Source organism: Cyprinus carpio, chromosome B1 (assembly GCF_018340385.1).
Source record: "Cyprinus carpio isolate SPL01 chromosome B1, ASM1834038v1, whole genome shotgun sequence".
NCBI lineage: Eukaryota > Metazoa > Chordata > Actinopteri > Cypriniformes > Cyprinidae > Cyprinus > Cyprinus carpio.
In genome coordinates this window covers 26,818,875-26,832,091 of record NC_056597.1, presented here as the reverse complement: position 1 = coordinate 26,832,091, position 13,217 = coordinate 26,818,875, and the positions used below count along the sequence as shown (strand labels likewise).

At 36.3% G+C, this 13,217-nt stretch overlaps 1 long non-coding RNA gene across 1 annotated transcript; it reads left to right on the top strand.

Annotated features, from left to right (window-relative positions):
- The first annotated feature begins 7,097 nt into the window (after nucleotides 1-7,097).
- LOC122134491 lies at nucleotides 7,098-12,992 on the top strand. The gene is made up of 4 exons (XR_006153774.1): nucleotides 7,098-7,852; nucleotides 7,940-8,041; nucleotides 9,034-9,845; nucleotides 9,945-12,992. It is a non-coding gene; the product is annotated as an uncharacterized LOC122134491 (long non-coding RNA).
- The last annotated feature ends 225 nt before the right edge of the window (nucleotides 12,993-13,217 follow it).

The window sequence follows — 13,217 nt, the reverse complement described above, 5'->3', positions numbered from 1 at the left end:
ATATATATATATATATATATTATTATTTATTATTATTATTTGTTTTAAATGTTGTACTTTTTTGGACTAAATCAGACCAGGTGTTCCAGTCTGTCCCGTACTGAAGGCTGAGTGAATGTTTCCACAATGTGTGTGTGTGTGTGTGTGTGTGTGTGTGTGTGTGTGTTTTGTAGGGAGTGTGTGGTGAGTCGTCTGCTAAATACATTTACTGGAACGATGAGAAATGGTGTGTGAAAACATTCACATCTGTCTGCGAGCTTCTCGATTTAGTGTCGTCCCTCACGTACACTTAGTGAAACTCGAGCGCATGCTCAACTGCTGCTCTAACACACACACACACACACACACACACACACACACACACACACACACACACACACACACCATCAAACCTCTTTCATTGTGCAACCTTTGCACAGCTGTCACAAGACGTTAAACAACATTCTTTCAAGTCAAAAAACACACATTCTGTGACAAACACACACACACACAGTCATCTGTGTTTTCAAGGCCTTGATTCTGTTTGAAAGCACCAGTGATGCTTCAGAGCCATTCGTCTCTGTGTAAGCCGCTGTGTTCTCATCACACACACATCTGCTCCAGCGTTGGCTCACTGATCGCTCATCACCGAATCATCAATCCAGCAAGCAATTAGACAGATAAAATGCATATCACACACACAACGTCTGCGTGTTTGTTATGGCAAGCATGACAGAGTACACGAGGGTATTTGTGTGTCACTTCAGGTCGTAAAAAGCTCTTTATTATGATGAAATCTGAGGTGTTTTGCACAGAGCACCGTCACAAGTTTTAGACAGAAAGTGCGTATTTGAAAAGAAAGTATAGTGACAATTGGACTTGAAATGTAAGAGTGGGTTGCTGATGTGACTGAAAGTTGTTTCAGACATGGAGGAAGTTTCATTTTGATGAAACATGATGAAGCCAAACATTTTTCTTAAGAATAACATTCACTGATGAACCATTCAGAATGAAGGACACAGGAACCTGTATAAATACAGTTTAAACAAGTCCAGAACAAGTAAATAAAGTCGAATGTTAATTCAGAGCAGGTTAAATATTTCCATCTGTGCGCATCTCAGATACTGAATTACAGTTTTGGGGAATATGATTCAATTTCTGAATCGATTCATCCAGAAGAGTTCTTAGAATGAATCAGTTTAAAGCAATATTATTTTACTATCATTAATATAATATTATAATATTTATTGTATTTTTGAATGTGAATTTTTTTTTTTTCTATTTTTCATCTTAATGTAAAAATTATTTTGTTGTCCTTTTCATTAGCTTTTTTAATGCATACATTTTATTTCAGTTTTAGTCTTAATATTTTAAACTTCATCTTTAAATTAAAACTGAATTAAAATAAAATATGAAAAAAAAAATATTATTTCACAGAATGTTTATTTTATTGCAGTTACTGTAACATAAATGTGTGTGATTGTTTGATTGTTTTCCATAATAATTTGTTTGCATTATGGAATTTTATTTTTATGTAAATTGCAAAAAAAAAAAAAAAAAACTGAAATTTAATTTATATATCATAAACATGTATTATATATAATAAAATATATATTTTTATTTTAATTCAGTTTCTTTTAAAGATGAAGTTTTCAAAATACTAACACTTAAACTGCATTAAAAATTTAATGAAAATGAATTAATTAAATATTTAAAAAAATATTTTTCAATAAAATTTTTTTTAAAAAAAGTTATTCATTTAGCTTGAAATATGGCGTGGGCATGTTCCGGACAGGTTTAATGATTCACTCACTTACTGGGTCTGAAACAACAGAAGACTTCATTCATGAGCAGTGTTTTGTGTATTGTGTTTTTGCAGCAGGGAATGCCTGATTTCAGCAGCCTGTTCTGGTTAAAACGCCTCACATGTAATGATATCATTCTCCTCTCAGGAATGAAGTGCAACTGTGTGTGTGTGTGTGGTGTGTGTGTGTGTGGGTGTTTGATTATATCTGTTGATGGGTTCAGTGGTCAGAAATGCTGCCGTTGTCCCCGGGGGTCTCAGTGACTCATGGATGTTTGGGGATCAAAGTGCTGCCGATGTCTTTGTTACGAGCACAAAGCGCAGGCTTTCTGCTTTCTCCTCCTGTTGCTTCACCTGGTGTCACGTTTCACTGGCTGCTGGGACGAATGCCAAACTATGGCAGTTATGAACATTACCGTAGTGCTCACATACAGAAAGATATACGCTGCTTCTCTGTCTTTAATCTGTCATTCTTTCATTGTCATGTTTGCTCACACACGCTCACTTGTTGCTCATCTTGTAAAGCTATTCTAGGTCACCTCCTGACTGCTCTACAGAAATACACAGCGGCATGAATGTATGGAAGCCATTTCTGCCATGGGAATAAAAAAGGTCATTGTGACATTGCATAATTCAGCCTGTTTTTTTTTCTTGCAATTTCAAATTTTACACCTAACAAATGTTTTTATTTTTTTATTCACAAATCATACTTTTGTATGTAGGCTCGGAATTTCATGTTCATTATATCACAATTCTGTTTATATATCTTGCAATTCTGGCTTTTTTTTTCTCAGAAGTTGTTCTGAACCATTTTTATTGTTTATTTTTGTTTCTGTCACAAAAAAAGAAAAGTAATTTCAACATTTTATCTCACTTTTTTGCAGTTGCATGAGTTTCTCACATTTCTGACTTTTTTTTCTCTCTGATTTCCGACGAAAAAGTCAGAATTGTGACACTTTTTCTTGCAATCCCGTGTTTATATATTCTCACAATTTTCTCTCTGAATTCTGTTTATATCACAAATCAGACTTTTCTTCTCAGAATCGCAAGTTCACAGATCTGCATTTATATATAAGTTTGTCTCGAAATGTGCCCTTTTTTCTCTGAATCCTGTTTATACATCACAATTCAGTTTTTTTTTTTTTTTTTTTTTGTTACACAATGAAATGAAACATAAAAAAAAGTTTTTTCTGGAATTGCAAATATATTATCTCAAAATTATGCATTTATACCCTTTTATTTATTTATTATTTTTTCATCCTGTGGCAGAATCAAGCTTCCATATAAAAGAGTATTAAACACTTAAGTCATTTATCTCTGAAAGTCATTTTATTAGATATAAATGATCAAATCAAGTGTCATTTATTGTACGGAAAGATTCATAAAACACACTTTACATCATCAAAACCATTCACAAAGAAAGTGTGTTGGGTTTAAATGCTGAAACATCAGATGTGTTGAAGATGAAGATAGTCAGCATCATGTTTGTTTGTGGTTAATGGATCGTGTTCTAATGATTTCGGTTCCTCTGCAAGGACACACGCGTGAACTTGAGGAGAACTAACTTCATACATCCACTAAAAATCCCTAAAACACCAGCTGATTCAAAGATATGGAGAAAAAATGACATTTAAACACTTTTAAGTGTGACTTGAGTGTTCAAATACATTTTAACGCATCATGTTTTATTAGCTGAAGATTCCTGTCATGCTCTGTTCAACCGCATCACAGTCAGGTGCTGTCTGCCAAGCAGCGCTGGGATGTTTTCCCCATTACGCTTAACTCTCACTGTGTGTGTGTGTGTGTGTGTGTGTGTGTGTAACAATTCCAATGCCACAGTTTACTTTTTTGTGTGTGTTTTCAGCAGCAGTGAAGATTAAATCCCAAAATAAACAGATTTTTATCACTCTATATTAAGGTCATGGTTAAATGCCATAGTTTTTTTTCCTCCCTCTCTCTCTCTCTCTCTCTCTTTTCTTTTTTCTTTTTTTTTCTCATAACCAGCTGTGTTACAGGAATATCTGTCAGTGTTTACTGATTGCGTGAGATTTCTTGACTATTTTTATCACGTATGCATTATCATCAGGATTATTTTTAAATAAATGAATACATTTGTTTATCAAAGATCCTGAAAAATAAAATCTATCACAATTTGCACAAAAATATTGTGCAGCACAATTGTTTTCAACATTGATAATAATCAGAAATGTTTCTTGAGCAGCAAATCAGCATATTATAATGATTTCTGAAGATCATGTGACACTGAAGACTGGAGTAATGATGCTGAAAATACAGTTTTGATCACAGAAATAAATTAAAGCTTAATGTATATTCACATAGAAAACATCTATTTGAAATTGTAAAAATATTTCACAATTTTTACTGTATTTTTGATCAAATAAATGCATCCTTGGTGAGACCCACCCCCAAACATTTGAGCAGATATGTATTCCTTGATTCCAGTTAAAATATCTTACTCATATTTGCAGTTAGTGATTAAATCAAACCTCTAACCTTAAGTATTAAACACTTATGCTGAGCAGAGGAGAGGTGGGGCTTAAAATGATGACAGTGACAATATTTTCGCTGAATTATAATGACTTTTTTGCAGTGCATTTGTCGCACAGCGGATTATTTCTAATTCTGGTCAAATTGCCCGGACAGTGATCTTTCCATCCAGCAGTGCTCTGTTGTCAGTTCTGTACAAGAGGCAGATTGTTAGTCTCCGTCATGTGAAAGAGCAGAGGGTGTTGGACTGACAGGAACAGAGGTCGTCTGGGAGGGGAGTTCTCACAGTTTGCTGTTCTGTCTGTCTGGGATGCTGTTTGAGTCCTGACTCATCCTCCTCCAGCAGTGGGAAAGTAAGCAGGTGTTTGGAGGATCTCTCCATACTTGCATAGCTCTCCGCTTCCCTCACTGCCCCCTTCCTCCCCCGCAGCTCACAGAAATCTCTTTAACATCTCAGTCGTTTCTCCTAGATGGCATTGAGATGAACTGGAGAGCAAATGGACACATTTTCTGAAATTTCTCTGCCATCTGTACAGGCTTTCACACATGAGGACGCCACTCCTCTAGCTGCTGAACTCCTGGCATGCAGTGACTCAGGGCTTAATAATTATATTCATCATGACTAGAGTCTCTATCCACAGAGACAATCTGCAGAACAAAATATGCAAGGAAAGTCCCTGATTTTATCTCTTCACCTAAACCACAGGCAAAAAAGTAGTTGTGAGAAAAATCTGTAGGAAAAATATTTTTGTAGAGAAATTATAAGGAACTATTAAATGCATGATTTTCTCTTTACTGTGATGTGCCCCAAAAGTGGTCTGATTAGTAAAAATTTGTTTTAAACTTTAACAAAACTCAGAAATGGTTAGTAAATGTCATAATTGATTACAAAGAAATGACAAGTAACACATTAAACAAAAAAAATTTGAAGTAGATTGAGTAAAACATTATTTTCTTGTGAAACGTACTCCAGTACTCTCTGTTTAATTTCAATACTTAACTTCAAAATAATAATAATATTTATTTATTTATTATTTACAGTGCAGATGTGTTACATTTTAGTTTATTTTATAATTCTCATTATTCTCAGTAATGAATTTCATTCAGTTCTCATAATTCTAAATCATTCGGTCTGGACATATTATATTTTTATTATTTAAATCAGCATAAATTAAAAAAACAAAAACAAAGAGTAACATGTTGCCTAAAATTCTAAAGAATATTTATTTATTTGTTTATTAATTAATAGAGGATAAAAAAAATTTAAAATATTTTTTAAATGTGTTTTTGCATACAATTTTAATATTAGTTTCTTTTGATTTTGGGGCGACAGTCTTAATGAGATTATTTAAAAACAAACTCTAACCTTTAAATTCACTTTAACTATTTAGTTATGCAGTGACAACCGCAAGCATGAAAGCATGAAAAGAAAAGAGGTTTAGTCTGTTATGCACAATTTAAAACAAATTTAATCTTTCAGATTCTCTCTTTCTGTGTTTTGGGACTCCGCTGATGGACATCCAGGAGTTCAGCGGATGGAGCGAGGAGTGTTTTTCTCAGGGATGAGGATATGCGGCACGATGTGTTGCCGTGGGAACACAGCAGGAGACGTGTGTGTAGGACAGCTGTGCGTCCCAGACATCAAATACAATAAATAAATAACAGATAGACAGCCCTCCTCCTCACCACTCGCTAGACATCGTGAAGACACCATATTTAAACAGCAGAACCCTGGACTTTAGGTTCCATCAAGAACCATTTCAGGTTCTTTAGCTTGATATGGTTCCAAATGGAACAATTACGAACGTTTAGAAACTGTTTCTCGTTTTCTCTTTTAGAGTTCTGAAATGCAGCACGGAACTCACTGCGTCAAACTCTAACATGCATCCCACGATTTAAGAGTTCAGTACAAAGACATTTCTAAACTTCTTAATGAGTATTTTTAACAGTACAGCTGGTTTACACATCACTCTTCAAAATAAAGGTTCTCTGGAGGTCCTTTTTAAAACATTTTAGACTGAACGAAGAATCCTCTTTTGGGGCCAGATTCACAAAACAACTGAAGAATAAAATTCTTTCAGCATAACACGTAATATATAATACTACTGAAAGAAATGTTCAGATCAGTAATATATAATGTACACTGTTTGGTTATTATACTTTTTGTCACAGTACAATGTTTAATTTTCAGCTTAACACATTGTTTTTTGAGATTTTGGCCTATTAGCTTTTCATAATGAGTAATTTCAGACTAGTGGAAAGCAAACATCCTAAATACACGTTTGTGCATTTTTTAGTTTTCAATGACAATTCAGCAGGACTTACATGCACCACTTTACAAACTTTACAGTTTTGCTCTATTATAAAGGTTTTTACTGGGTTTTGATTTGATTTTAGAAATTTTATTCCTAATGGTGAAAATGGGTTTGTTTTCTGTCTGTTGACCGTATTTTCTGATTCATGAAGTGATAAAAAGAGAAATCCTTTTAAAACCTTTAATACGTCAACAAAATGAAATACGAATTTTGAACCTGGGTTTATCCAATGATCAGATTTTGTTTTGAAAATGTATGCATTACAATGCATATTTATTTCAATAATGCATCATTTGCATATTGCATATTTAAGTAACTTTCCAGAAAACTTGTAATACAAAAAAAAAGTTTATGTATGTAAGTGTATTTAATCAGTCAACTAAGTATGGTGGTATCTATTAGCTGATTAACCTTAAGAAAAACAGACTTTGTAAACTTTTTCAAGAACTGGACATTTTTACAAACTGTATGAAATGTATCAGCTTCTTTCTCAAGACGATGTTCATAAAGCAACCCCTGATCGAGAACCAGTTCCAGTTCTTGATGTCATATGAACATTGTATTGGTTCACGGTCTGAAATCATGGAAGTTGATTGCTAAATGTTCCCAAATGGAATCCACCCTTGCCTTTGCATTATATAACAAATATCACACCAAGTTGCATCTGCAAAAACCGTTGACACTGCAGTTCAAAGCATTTTTGGAACCTTTAGTTTTTGTATTCTAAAATTCGAAATTCAAACTGGAATCCCTCGACGGTTTTAGCATTATCAAGCAGGCATTCTACAGCACTGACGTCTGTGGAAGCGTGTCTGCGTGCTCCTCTGAAATCTGACTCCGGGTCGGGAGGGACAGCATCTGCTCGCCAAACGCCGACCGCTCCCAAACCTCCCGTCCAAACGGTCGAGCCGGGACACAGGTGTGGGTGTGTTTGGCATGTGCTGGAGGCGTGGTGCAGGTGCACATGTGCCAATTTGGGGCCGTCTAAGCTGGAGGTGGACGCAGGTGTGTGGCGAGCAGATAATAGGTGCTTGAGGGGATGCAGGGGGCGTTTTGCGTCATGTGAGCATGGTGTTCTTTAGACAAAACGAAACGTCCTAATCAGGTGCGTGATGGGCAGGAGGCTTGTGCGACACTTGGTCGTGTAATGCAATGCCTTTATTAAAGGCAGGTGAGACGGTAATGAGGCCTGCAATTATGTCGACACCCGGCATCCAAAACGCATAATGACGATTTCATTCAGACGGTTCGTATACGGAAAATATGCTGGTGTTATTTTGGTGTTATGCAGTTAATTGTTGATATGCAATCTCTTGTATTGTCTCTCATGCAGAATCAACATATTCAAATGACACGAAAGAGTCTACAATTTGAAGCAGTCAAATGCCTGATGATGCAAAGGGAAAATGTCTATGCAATTCACTTTTAAATTAATGTATGTGTCATTACATATGCCATTTAATTTTCACTTTAACTGCATTGCATTAGAATATCAACAAAGCGGAATACATCTGAAAAGTAGATATTTTTGGAGTAATTTGGTTTGATGTTTTGTTTAATTAAGCAATGTCTTTTATGTAGTTTTGCTTTTATTGTTTTCACTGTGTGTGAAATGTCTTTTCTAATAATTCTGATTAGATACTGAAGCTTTTAGACCAGTTTATAGTCAGTAAATATACTATTTATTTGCAGAATCAACAGGTTGGAATTAAATGTAAGGCACCATACAGTATAAAATGAAGAACACATAATTAACTCTAATATTGATGCAGGTGCAACTGCAATCATTTAATCATCATTCATAGCTTGAAATATGAGAAGTATTTGTCAAAATGTATCAAATATATTTAATTTTACACTTTAATTGCATGTCAGATGCTAACATTGAATATATTTAGCTTCAAAAATTATTTGACACTTGAGTTGCACTTAAAAAATATATAGATGTCTTTGCACTTTGCATTGTGTTTTCTCTGAATAATTTGGGTTTTAATGCATTGACGTTTATTGTGGCTTAAATATCTTTTTATATAGTATGTGATATTCTTATACATAAAAGAATAATAATAATAATTTAGACCAAGTGGTCACATCTTAAACACAGTATTTTGTTATCTGTTTGTCTTCTAGAATCAACAGGTTGAAATGATCTGTGAGGCACAATGTAACAAGAAAAACATCAAATATGATACTTGATTTTCACTTTTTCATGTCAGATGCTAAAAAGTAAGAATATTTAACCCCTAAAAATATTTGGCACTGTTTTTTTTATTTTTTTTTATGATGGCTTAAATGTGTTTTTATATTCCGTGTGTGATATTTTATACATAAATCTGATTGGATATTGAATTTTTTCACCAAACATGATCAGAATGTGAAAGTTTATTGTCAGTAAATACTTTATTTTATTTTCTGTTTGTCTTGCAGAATCAGCAGATGAGACAGATACGAAAGGCACCATGTAAATTTTGACGATCTGCAGCACCTTTATGGCGTCTGTGACACAGGAGTAATTGTGTCCTCTGTTGGAGAAGGATTTGCATGCTTCAACTTATGCAGCGTGACTCGCCTCGCTCTCGTACACAAACTCTGACACACACACACACACACACACACACATTGACTGTTAAACGCTGCTGCGTTCTCACCTACTCACTCTCAACCCCCCTCTGTTCCACTCGCACGCTCTTAACAATTAAAACAGACCACGACTATTTCCTCCTTTTCAAGCAAATGTGGACAGGTGGAGGTTTGATAGACTGGTCCGAATGCCAGATAACCTGTGCAGAGAAAAGCCAGAATTACATTTGTTAGAACATGTGACCTAAACGGCCCAATAGTGCTCGGATGCTTTTTTTTTTCCCAGTTGTGGGGAACAGTTAAACTTGTTGCCTGACTGAGGGAGAAGCTTTCTGTGGGCCGCCACAACCACAAACCAAGTCTGCGACCGGTCACGGCTCTCTAGGCACCAGAAAACAGCGAGATAAAGATAGACGAGAGGGACTCGAGAGCGAAAGGGGGAGGGAGAGAACGTGTTGATGTCAGCGTGTGAATCAGCCAAATCGACGAAAAAAACCACAGTGCCGCGTTTGCGCTCCGGCTCTTTTGCACAAGGGTAAGCATCAGTCAACCACAGGCTGACCGCCGATCGCAATCTGCCGTGTCTCTGTGAACCATGCACAGAATCCAAGGACAGAACCGCCTCGCTGGACCGGCGCAGGGCGACCATGGGTTCCAGGGTGTGTTTTTTGGGGTCTGGTTTAGGGGCTGGAACGTGGAGGGCGTTTGAGCGAATCCTCTGGCATGTCATCATGGGCGTATTTTTTTCCTCTTTGCAGGGCCAAGCCGGGAGCCCTTCAAAATTCGGGAGCAAATCAAGTTGGAAGAGTTGGATTCGGACGAAGACGAGGAGAAGCAGCCGCCGCAGCCTCCGTCACTCGCCATGGCCTCCAACAGCATCTTCGAAAACTTCCCGTCCTACCAGTCATGCTTCTCCAGGGGTGAGTCTCCGATGCGATTGTCTGCCTTTTCGTGCAAACCCAGCTCTCATCTCCATCCAACGCGCATCAATGTGGTGTTTGAGCAAAGTGACGACACCGAGGTGCTGGTTTGCAGTGTCAGTGGAGTACTGAAATCTTGTGGCTGAATCTGAAAACCACAGGTCTGTGGGTTAGTGAGTACTTCACTAGTTAACCTCATTCAACCAGCCGATGCATGGTGGACTCCAACATGCCGTTTCGGACGTTTCCTTATTGACAAAGCTTTAGAAACGGAGCTACTACCTTTTCAGTTCTTGTGTTCTTGTGCTTGGGTTTTATAGTTTGTCGCAGAGCTCACAGTGAAACGAACCTGTTGCATAATAGATTTTAAGAGCCTTTCTGGATGTGTCCTTATTGAAAAAAGCAAGGGAAAGGAAACTGCATGAATTTTAGCACATGCAATGTCAGTTTGAAAACTTTTTCCGGTTCTTGCATTGTGTCAAACTTTGGGTTTTATAGTTATTTTGTTGCACATTGAAATGAAGCTGTTGCTTAACCTGCATAATAAGGCTTTAAAGGTCGTATTGAATGACTATTCCTTTTTGAAAAAGCTAGCAACGAAACTGCATGAGAGTTGTATTGCATGCAATGCGAGTTCGAAACCGTTTTTGGTTCTTGCATTATGCAAAGTTTTAGAGTTAGATTGTTTTTTGTTTTACGGGAGTCCTGTACAGTGGAACTAACCTGTTGCTAAACTCCAGAATAGGGTTGCGTTGAATGTGACTTCTTGGACAAAGCTAGAGAAAGGAAACTGCGTGAGTTTGATCACCTGCAATGTGAGTTTGAAAACTTTTTCAGTTCTTGCTTTGTGCCAGACCTTGAGTTTGTTGGGGTTTTTATGGGAGTCTCGCACAGTGAAACTAACCTGTTGCCTAACTTTCAGAATCACTTCAATAGTTTAAAGGTCATATTGAATGTCTTTTGGGATGTTTACTTATTGAAAAGGCTAGAGAAAGGAAGCTGCACGAGAGTTTTGTTGCATGCATTATGAGTTTGAAAACATTTTTGGTTCTTGCATTGTGCTAAACGTTGAGTTTTTTTATTTCTTCTTTTATGGCAAGTGCGGTGTGCAATGTGAAACTAACAGTTGTGCTATTGCTAAAGTTTTATATTATCACAGTAATAGTTCAAAAGTTCAGATTAAATATATATAAATGTGTTAACAAATGTCGTGCTTCTTCATTCTACGATAAAGAAGTCATCTCTTGACTTAAATCTCAGTTCTGTTTTTTTATTATTATTATTATTATTTTTCGTATGACACAGATAGAGAGAAACCGCTTCATTTTTATGCAGCAGTGGCGCGTCCTCACAGCTCTGGACTTTCCCTCCTGATTAAAGCCTGTGTAGTTTCTCAGGTGCCTGCGGGTGTGCGAGTTCACAGCTGAAGCTGAAGATGATGCTTTAGTTTCATACTGAAATGACTGTGAGTGAAGGGTGAATGGAAATCACCCTGTAATGGTTAAACTGACTCATTTAGCAGCTCTGAGTGGATCACCACACAGATACATTCTGCTGAGGTAACTGGCTCTTTGTAAGTCACTTCTAACTGTTTAAACATGCATTTTAAACGCTCATTTTTATCATGGATCATGCCGTGTGATCGTTTCTGTAGATGCTGTTAATGAGGTCATGAGTTTTTTTTCTCTCAGTTGCTTCTTGAGAAAGTCTCATTTCAGTTTCCTGACTGTCTCTTTCTCATGCACACATACGTCTACATGCGTGCGAGCGCTTTCAGTTAACACAGGAAGTTTATCAGTCGCACCCGATGCATGTCTGTTCTTGAGCACATGTGAACAGCCCCGATGTAACATCTCGAAGACGAGGAGAAAACCACATGAAACTAAATAAACGACCTTTATTCTATTAATGATGTAGCGTTGCTGAAATGAAGGCATCTGTTTGTGCAGCTCAACGTGTAAGTTAGTTGTTTTAAAATGAGATGCCAGAAGTTTTAGCTCATTTTAAAGATTATTTTGAACACATCCTGCACTGTATTTTAGCAGTTCTCATTACAATATCATTGGCAGTCAGCTTTACATCAAGTGAAGCAAAAATCACATACCTACCCTGCCCCACACTTAATGTTCCCTTATTATCTGAACCGGAGAGTCTGTCTGAACACCGGCGCATTGTTAGCACGTCTCTGTGCATGTGTCGTATTTGCTGATGTACATTTGCATATACATTTATATATCAAATATGAATGTTTGTTGCATACAGCTCATTTGCATTTCCCTTTATCAAGGAAAAACTATGCATATGCAAAGCTGAAGTGCATGTCAGCGTATGTAAGCATGCACATGGAGTCACTTATGCAGGCTTTTTGGCCTTTTTCATCTAGCAGTCACATTTCTCTTCTTTACTGTCAGCACGCAAACTGACAGACACGTGTGAGGATTTACCCCGTATCTCTCTGTGGTATCGGTTTATCAGATGGTTCGAGTGTAAATCTAATACCCACACACCCTCTCTATCGGAATCGCTATTCATGCACGTGCTTACGGTTTTCAAAGAAAGTTCCCTCTTTAAGCTTATTCTCTAAGTCGGCGCAGAAAGGAGAGTGTTTTTTTTTTTATAATAAGGGAAGTTTGCTTTGAGACACTGGCTTGACGTCATCATTAGAAGTGTTGGGGAAGCTGCTTTGAAACTGCAACTTGTCAAGCTACAAGACAAAGCTTCAGTCAAATTACCTGTTTAATAAACAATATTTATAACATTTTTATATTATTACAAGCTACTAACAAAAAGTTATGCTATTTAACTAGACCTGTATGTTTTTAAGTATTAAATAATTATATAATTGCAATAAAAGCAACATTTGATGACCTAATATTTATTTATTTTTATTTAATTTCAATTTATTTTCAAATTAATTAATTAGTTCAATAAAATTAAGAATTTTTAAAAAATATATCAGACTTGATTTATTGAAAAAAATAAGATAATTTAAAAGATTTTGTTCAGGGATTGTCTTATTTTGGCCCGTTATAAAATAATGTGTAAAGCTAAAATTAATATAAGATATAAAAAAGGTATAATTTTTGTGGTATACCATTATTTGAAGGTAAT